Source organism: Dysidea avara, chromosome 7 (genome assembly GCF_963678975.1).
Source record: "Dysidea avara chromosome 7, odDysAvar1.4, whole genome shotgun sequence".
Classification (NCBI taxonomy): domain Eukaryota; kingdom Metazoa; phylum Porifera; class Demospongiae; order Dictyoceratida; family Dysideidae; genus Dysidea; species Dysidea avara.
Genome location: NC_089278.1, coordinates 1,567,069 through 1,576,100, shown reverse-complemented (window position 1 = coordinate 1,576,100; position 9,032 = coordinate 1,567,069).

The window sequence follows — 9,032 nt, the reverse complement described above, 5'->3', positions numbered from 1 at the left end:
ATCTACATGAAATTGACATAGAAACATTTAGGTAATACTTATTTATGTAAATAATTATTACTGCATTTGTACATTATTTTTTTATTTATTTATTAGACAACTATCCCTCTAGGGACCTGCAAAGAGGCTAACAGTAAGCATTAGCGTGTTACCCCTAAGGGTTTTGCTAATAAATAAATAAATCTCAGAAGGCTAAACTTGCAAAAATTTCCTGTGGGGGCATGCCCCCCCTCCCCTTTCCCCCTGAGCATGCTGAGTGTGCTTTGCACACTGTCACTAGTTATATCAACTATGCAATGCAGTTGCCATGCACTTTTTTTGTCCATTGTTAGATGTCCCTAGATTAGCACTCCCCCTTGGGAAATCCTAGATCCACTCTTGGATCATACCAAAATGGCTACAATTCAATGGAATATACTAGAGAAGTTACAAAAGCATTGTACAGCAGAGTTTATTTGATTACTTTTGTAATACTCTAATAGAGCGCACATTTTTTTCGAGGATTTCTAATAGCAAAGTAGCTATAAAGCCGGCACCAGCTTTCAAACTAGGAACGGATATTTGACTGGCATTTGTTGTATAAACATTAGGAATTCATTCCTATGGTCAAGAAACATGCTTGTAGGATATTAGGAACAGTGCTCCTAGTATTAGGAACAGCACTCCTAGGATTAGTTTAGGCTTAAGCTAACCTTTATAGTAACACTGAGACAGCTTGATTTGGAGTGTTTTCTTTAATAACAAATAATGAAAAATGGCCTCCAGCCCACATGGAAATCTGAATTTTTGTGGATGAAAAACAAATAATCAAGTTTGCCTGGACTTAGTTTAGGGTTAAGGTCGGGTTTCTTCTTCACCTTTGTTGCTTTAATACATAGAAGTTACTTCAGTTTCACAATTATAAGGTAGAAACTAAGGGAGGTGGGTGGCTGACAGCGCCGCAGTACGGTGGCCACGGCGGTGGGCTGAAGAGCAAGACATCTTGGGCTCAAATATCCAACACACCGTGGTATCTTTTTTCGTTCAGTACCAACACGTTTTTTTTGTCTAAATTAACATTTCTTCTGCCGGCTTTATCATGTAATCATACAGTACAATAGTACTGTATATTAGGGATCATGAAGGGTTGGGCTTTTCTGGCCAAAAATATCACCCTAAAACCAGTTTCATGAATTGGCAGTATTGGTTAGGTATAACCAAGCCCAAAAGTGCTTTCAGTACAACCTGAAACACTTCTAAAAAGTTGTTACAAATTTAAAAAAAATTTTTATTGGGGTGAGCCTGAGCGAGCCCTAAACTGGAGGTAGCCAATTCGACCATGGACCGAGGACCATCATGTAACCTAAAGTTTACACAAAGAATACTGAAATCCATAAACTGCCAGTGCACATCACACATTCTCATGCACATGGCACGTTCTTGTGCAATGGCTAGCAATGTGCCAAGAAGTGTTGAAACTGTGAGTGAAAGAGAAGAGAGGCTCAGAAAAGAAGGGGGCGTTAGAAGAGAGTGGGAAACCAATGAAGAAAGGTAAGATTTGCAAGATTGATTGATTGATTGATTTATATATTTAACCTCCAAGCAATCGGCTACAGCCGTTCTTCCTTGCCCAGAGGGACACATTACAATACATAGATAGTACACACAAAACTAAACAAAGCAAGGTATAACCAATACAAAGACAACCAAAGTAAACAACTTACAAAAAAAAACAATAACAACAACAACAACATACATATAGTTACAATCATATTAATAATCAAAGGAGTGGGTCACAGTGCCGCTTAAGGACATCCATATACTCATAAAATGGAGAATTAATACATGCAGTCAGTTACAGATGATGGTAATGCATTCCACCATTGAACGGTTTTATAATGAAAAAAAGTTGAGTAAAGCATAAGCGGAACATAGGTATGTTCACAAAATATACTGGTGTCCTTGTACTATAAGAAGTAGTTCCACCGAAAACAATTGGTGGTTCAAGTGGAATACATTTAACTTGGTGGTACATTAAACACAGCGATTTAAACTGAATAAAATAAGGCAATGGCAACCATTGCAATCTATGATATAAAATTCAGACACATGATCATATTTCCTTAGGTCATAACACAACTTTACTGCACAGTTCTCCATCCTCTGAAGTCTTTGTAGTAGAGTGCTTCCCAGTGATGGTCCCCAAACCGTTACACAGTAAGACAAATGAGACAATACCAGGGATTCCAATAACATCTTCATCAAACTATTGTCAATAACATGTCGACGAGACCTAAGCAAACATAGATAGTACGACATTTTATGGCACACATTAGCAACGTGATGAGTCCAAGACATAGTATAGAGTCAAAAATAAGTCCTAAATACTTCTGTTTCTCAGCCACTTGTAGAACAACACCACCAACAGATATAGGAGGATATGTAAACTGTGTGGAATGATTGGAGGCTTTAAACCACATAACAGAAGATTTTTATTTTTATTTTTATTTTACTCTGTAAAATCCACTGCTGTGTTAATGAGAGTTGAGAGCACATAGTATTTTGTACAGCAGCTGGGGTGGCACCAGTACAAATAATAGTTGTATTATCTGCATTCTGTAAAAGTAGACCATTGGCCAACTGTGCTGGAAGGGAATTCATATAAATTAAAAACAATGACCCCTGGGCACTCCCCTGGGGTATGCTACCCTTCATAAGTCTCCATGATGAAAATGTAGCAGATGACTTAATTCTGTGATAACGGTTAGACAGATAATCTTTAAACCATTCCACTACTGTACTGTGAACACCAAGTTCAGAAATTCTTTGTAGTAAATAGTAGGCAGCTACCTCATGTATGTCCATGTAATAGGAACAACACTATCTCCAGTAGTGCAATGTATAATTTTAAGTGTCAAGGGAATTCCCTATAGACATAGCAAAGCATTTCAGAAAACTTGCCATCTCTCACTCCATTCAAGAAGGTTATCTATGTTTCATTGCAGAATTAGATGATCATCAAAACTTCTCTAGATCGACATAATTTTGTGTCATCCACATACAGAGAGGGAACTAGATTTAGGTGTTTTCTTTACACCTTTTTTAAAGTTTCATAAACATATCTCTGATATTGTTCATAAGGCTAATGCTTTCACTAGAATCTTAAAGAGATCATTTGAGTGTCTTGACTGTACCGTGCTTCGAACATTGTATACCAGTTTAATCCGTCCTCACCTAAACTATGCCTCAGTGATTTACCAGTTGGGTGATATACATCTGTTAGAGCAGGTACATAGACGAGCAACACAACTAGTCTTGCAACTCAAGAACACCCCATATAGTGAAAGGTGTATAGCAAAAACTAAAGTTAGGACAAATAGTGTCGCAGACGAAGAAGTCTTAGTATTCCATATTTCAAGTCACCAAATATAATTGCACCACACTGCAGCAGTCCAAACTGGGTGGCCAATAAAGTAAACAGAACTGTAGAGTTTCTATCTTTATGTTTAACAAGTCTAGTCCTTCCAGTCTGGTGTTCTGTTGTCTTATATGAAGTGGGTTGTTTAAAACCTATGAGTATAATGGGCAGAATAGTGGGATTTACAGTTCTTCCAAACGTTCTTGCAGGGGACATCCCTCTGAACCTGGAAATTTGTCTGATTTCATATAGCCTATTCAGCTCATTCAATGCTATTGAAGTAGTTATTGTTATATCTTCCAGCCAAAATTTCTGACTCTAGCAGTGGTAAACTGGCTAAATTTTCATGTGTGAAAACACTTGCAAAATATTCAGCCTTCTCTTGATCACAGGTGACTGTAGAACCATCAGGATGTTGTATACAATCAATGCCAAATCTTTTTTTAAGTTCAAGTTTACATCAATAACTTTCCAATGCTAGAGCAGGGGCATAGCTATAGAAATTTTAAATAGGTGAGTCAAACCTTGCAATTCTTACAGAGGGCCATGGAATGATACATGCACTCTATAGTATGGTCCTGCTAGGGGCCTGGAATTCTAAGAAATAGGTGTAGCAAGTTTGAATCTGGAGGTAATTTTAGTCATAGCAATTGATGGCATGCTGGGCCACTATAGCTGTACTTATACACACTGACACTAAATAGCATACAAAACATGTCAATCTAGGGGGCCTGGCAGTATACTGTATCTCCTAAGGGGAAATTTTACAATTTGAGTGAATTCAGCAGTTTAGCAAAAATCATTATTAAAATATTATGGTGACTGTTCTATATAAGGTATTTTGATCTTGATTGACCAGTTTATGGAAACCTCAGAAACTCCCCTGGAACATTTTTTAAAAATTATTATTAAAACTTTACAGTGGCCAGCACTGAAGGTCTGACAGCAACAAACTGCCTTTGGATAAATTGTAAAAAAAAAGGTAACTATATACCTGCTGACAACAGCTCCCCTCCGCCAACTATTTACAACTACATACATAGCTTGCTACACTGCTTTTCGCTGAATACTGTGACTGCTCTATTAGAGTCTCTAGATCTTGACTGCTCTATTAGAGTATCTCGAATTATTTAATGCCCAGGCCTTAGCCCGGATGGCCCGGGTTCTGGATACACCTCTGTACAGTAGGTTGAACTAAGTGGCATATAAATTGCTACAAATGTTGCTAATGCAAGCTGTCAATGCATCTAAAAATGTCCACTGTTACTCAGTTTAATCACCAAAATCAATTTTGGTGAGGCAATTGCCTCACCTGCCTACGTTGTAGCTACACTCATGCAGAGACTATTATTATGTTGTTCATCTCAAATCTCTTGTAAGATGTTGTCTATAAGCTTATTTCTAACTTCCTTAAAAGCTTTGTAATCTTGGTCAGTGTTAGACAAGGTATAGTTTTCCACAATTTCTGCTTTTTATTCTGAATGCCTCAGGGGACATATAAATATTTCTTTTCTTCTGCATATCCAACAATTCTTTTAATAAAAAAAATTTTATTGGCAAGATACACGCGTCTACACTGGAAGCAGGTTTTCAAGGCTCTGTTATGGAGCGTCAGATAACTTTTAAACCTTTCCCAGGTTCTAGCAGGAATGGCCAGCATGACATCTACTTTCACGTAAAATGTAACAGCTTAATACGGCCTTCTTCATGGTACAAAGTAGGGGGTTTAACATTACACATAGAACCATTGGCAATGAAAATATTGGCTCACCCCAAAAATCCAGGCGCGAACTTTTTAACGAATCCAGGTTATACCAGGCTAGATCTATCCTTTCTTGAATACTTCAGCTAGCTATACCGTTCGTAACGAACGTTTTACATGGTACAAATAATTTTATAAAAATCACCATCTCAATCCAATAGTCGCATACCCCGGCTGAGTACTGATTATTAGTGACGCGCGCGCTATATTGCGTGGGCGAGTTGCAATGGAGAAGTATTCCGTTCTTGAATGTTTAATTCATCAACTTTTCAATGGTCAATATAGTCCTTGTACATCATGCTAATAACTTTTTTTGATCATGTGATACATCTTTGTATTTTGTACATGTAATCAAATAAATATTTTAAAAAATGGTCATTATAAAAATTTCATGTTAGTTGTTTGCAGTTCTCCAACATATAAACCTGTGGAAAAAACAGTCACATTTAAATTGGTGAATTTAAAAAAATCTTTATCACGCACACACTACACACACACACTACACACACACACACTACACACACACACTACACACACACACACACACACACTACACACAAACACACACACACACACACACACACACACACACACACACACACACACACACTACACACACACACTTCACTACATATTCACATAAAAATAAAACACTACAAGGTATGGTAATGGTTGTTTAGTAATATCAAGGCCTTGTTTATAAATGTTATTTTGACCACCTTCTATTAATACTGAGCCCTTCTAGCTCCTCCAGCTTTCAATTTCCCCAGTATCTATATACATAGCGCATAGTAAAATTTTTGAGGGTTTGCACCAGTACTCCAGACACCTATACTTATCTGAGATTCTGCTCTACTGCATAACAGGAAGTTTGACTGCACTCTTCTCTCACTTACATTCTCTACGTATTTACCATTGTTTAGGAGTATTCCAAATTGCATGGGCTAACTAATTCTCTAGAGCAGTACCAACATGCATACACTATAGCTGTTGTTGGCATTCAATTGTTTTAATTACTTTATTAATAGCTATGACTGTTCCAGCTTGCTATAGTGTTTTGTTCATCAAAAAAAAGTTTTACGTTTTGATGGCTTAAGTCTTGAGAAGCATGCATGCTTGTGTCATGAAGTCAAGAAATATGGGTGAATATTAAGCAACAAACACACATTGTAGTTCCACTGCATTATGCTCTGAGCCATCATGTACCTACTCTGGCACAAATCTCAACACAGAATATTTAATTAAAAGAATATTAAAAAATTCAATGTCCTATGTGGTATATTTTTGTTGCTTCACTTGATAGGATTAAGCAGTGACTTAACTACACTATAATTAATTTTATTATTTTAAATACAAAATGATTAATAGGCCAAATATGAATTATGGAACGGCAAACTCCTTCATTTCATATATAATGATGCTAATTAAGACATCTACAACAAAATATAGTTCCATGTCAATATAACTTTTATTTGTTTTGTTAACACATCCACTGAGTTCATTGGCAAAGAAAAAGTTACCACTAAAACAGGCTGAATATTTCCAGTGTACTGCTGGTCTATGGTTTTCAGCATGGTGAAAAGATTAGATGATTTGGTTCCCATTGATTAAGTATAGCCGTTACGGATCTCGAACAGTACTAGGTGATGGATTATAAGTACGCTATATGATATAGCTAGATATACTAGCAATAAAATCATTATCTGATGCATGCATTTCCCATTTCATGTTGATTCCTGCTATTTTATCTCCACCTGCTATTGTGCGGAGAAGAATACCAAATTCACATTTCTTAGCAGCAGCAGGCATAAAATTATATGGAAATACTAGAATGATTCTCACAAGTGCTTAGCATAAAGATTTGGCAAGATGGTATTTGATACCTTTAAGCCATAAAGACATGAAACATAAGAATCCAGTGAAATATTGCTAAATAACATACTTCCATTCACAGTAACCTTGGAGAAGGCAGGTTCAGTGACTTATTGCTGCAAAAATTAGTGCTGTAATTTTCTGTGTGTTTGAAGGAGGTATTAGGTACATAGTTACTAAGTAGAAACCTTCAAATTCCTAGCAGATGTCAAACTCATTCAAGGTCATCACATTTGGTTACTTGGAAGGCACAATTGCATGCACTTAAATATCTCTGGGAGCAATTGCAAAGATATTCAGGTACAAGTTGTGGTAATTTTTGGTACATATATATATATATATATACATAGGTCACCCTAAAGCCAATAACTTTATGGGTAACCTCACAGCATGTTTCATAACCTGCATGTATACATTATAGTACCATAACTGTTCCGGTTCCTACAAAAATTCATCAAGCAAACTTGATTAGGTGGCACCCTTGCAGATTCAACAACTTAATGGCTATGCATGCTGTTGATTGATGCTGAACAACTGCACAACAAATTAAGAGGGGGTGGGGCTTCGTCCATGCTGGAGGTGTTTGACACTGATTGAGGTTGACAATGATTGAGGTTGACACAGCCTTATACTAATGAAAACTGTCAAAGTTGATGCTCATTTAAAGAGTTGGTACACAAGGGTCGAGACTGTAGCACATGTACAATTATGTATTCCTATATATAAATAAAGATAGAGTATAACTACTAATGAAGCAGTCTGCAGAATACGCTATCTACCACATTTTCATAGCCCATTTTTAATAGATTTCTTTCTTATTCTGAAGACATTCTTATAGCTAAGACCTACCTAGTTTATAGCTAAGACCTGAATAGTTTATTTGACACTTGAGTCATATCATATCAGATGGACTAGTAAGTCAGACTTTAAGTATGATATGAAAAGGTTTGTGCTTATTTAATACTTGAAAAAAAACACAAACATAAGTGCTTTGGCAAAGTATCTTGCTTTCAGCTAAGCGCTACCATGGTTCCTCTATTATTTATCTCTATAGTATTTGTTAGGGTATGTACACACAATAATAATTTCAGCTGTTTCATCAGATGTCACCACTTCAAATTCTTTTAAAGGAACATGACAACAACACCTGAAATATATATGAGCAAAGACACTCAATATATAATCACTCCTTTATGACATGTATTCAGAGCAGCAGCATCTAAAATGTGATGACATTTACAACAGTATCAACTTTTATTGTTGCAATATAATCTACAATGACTATACACTGATCAATCATCACCTCAAAAGCCAACATAATGACAAAGCCTTCTGGTATGGAATCTGAAACAAAAGGACTCATTATTCTGTTATACCTATGTACAGAACAGCATCTAATACCATGATAGTATCATATGTCTAGTGCATGTTCAACTGGAAAAGCTTGTTAAACAATAAGAAAACTAGCATCTTATAGTATTGGTTAGTGTATCTTTTCATTTGTAGTGGCAAGTAAGCCCACTATAATATACATATGAATAGTTGTGATTTGTTTTGCATAGACCTTATAAGGTGTCAACTTTACAATTAATAAGCCACCAAAATGCTTATTTAATTAGCCCATGTCAACTGCTATATGTCATACTCTGTAATGAACAACAACATGGAACTCAAGAGTCCCTTCCTTCTAGTGTACACATGCATGGTAGAGGCTCAATCCACTGATAAATTTAAGAAGCTATTTGACAACTGAAATGTTTATTGTACATATAGGATCAGAATTTACAGGCTTATAGCCTTATCCTTAATAGTAGACAATAGCTGTCAGCAATGGCTGCATGTACACTCATGCAAAATTAGTACAGAAATTTTCTGTGCAACACTTACCAATACAGGTAAGCCAAGCAAGCAGCCTGAGGTGCTTAATACTGTCATGGAGAAAACCCTTAAAATATAAACTCTTGATGCTATGTTATTCCCTTCATATAACATAGGAAATAG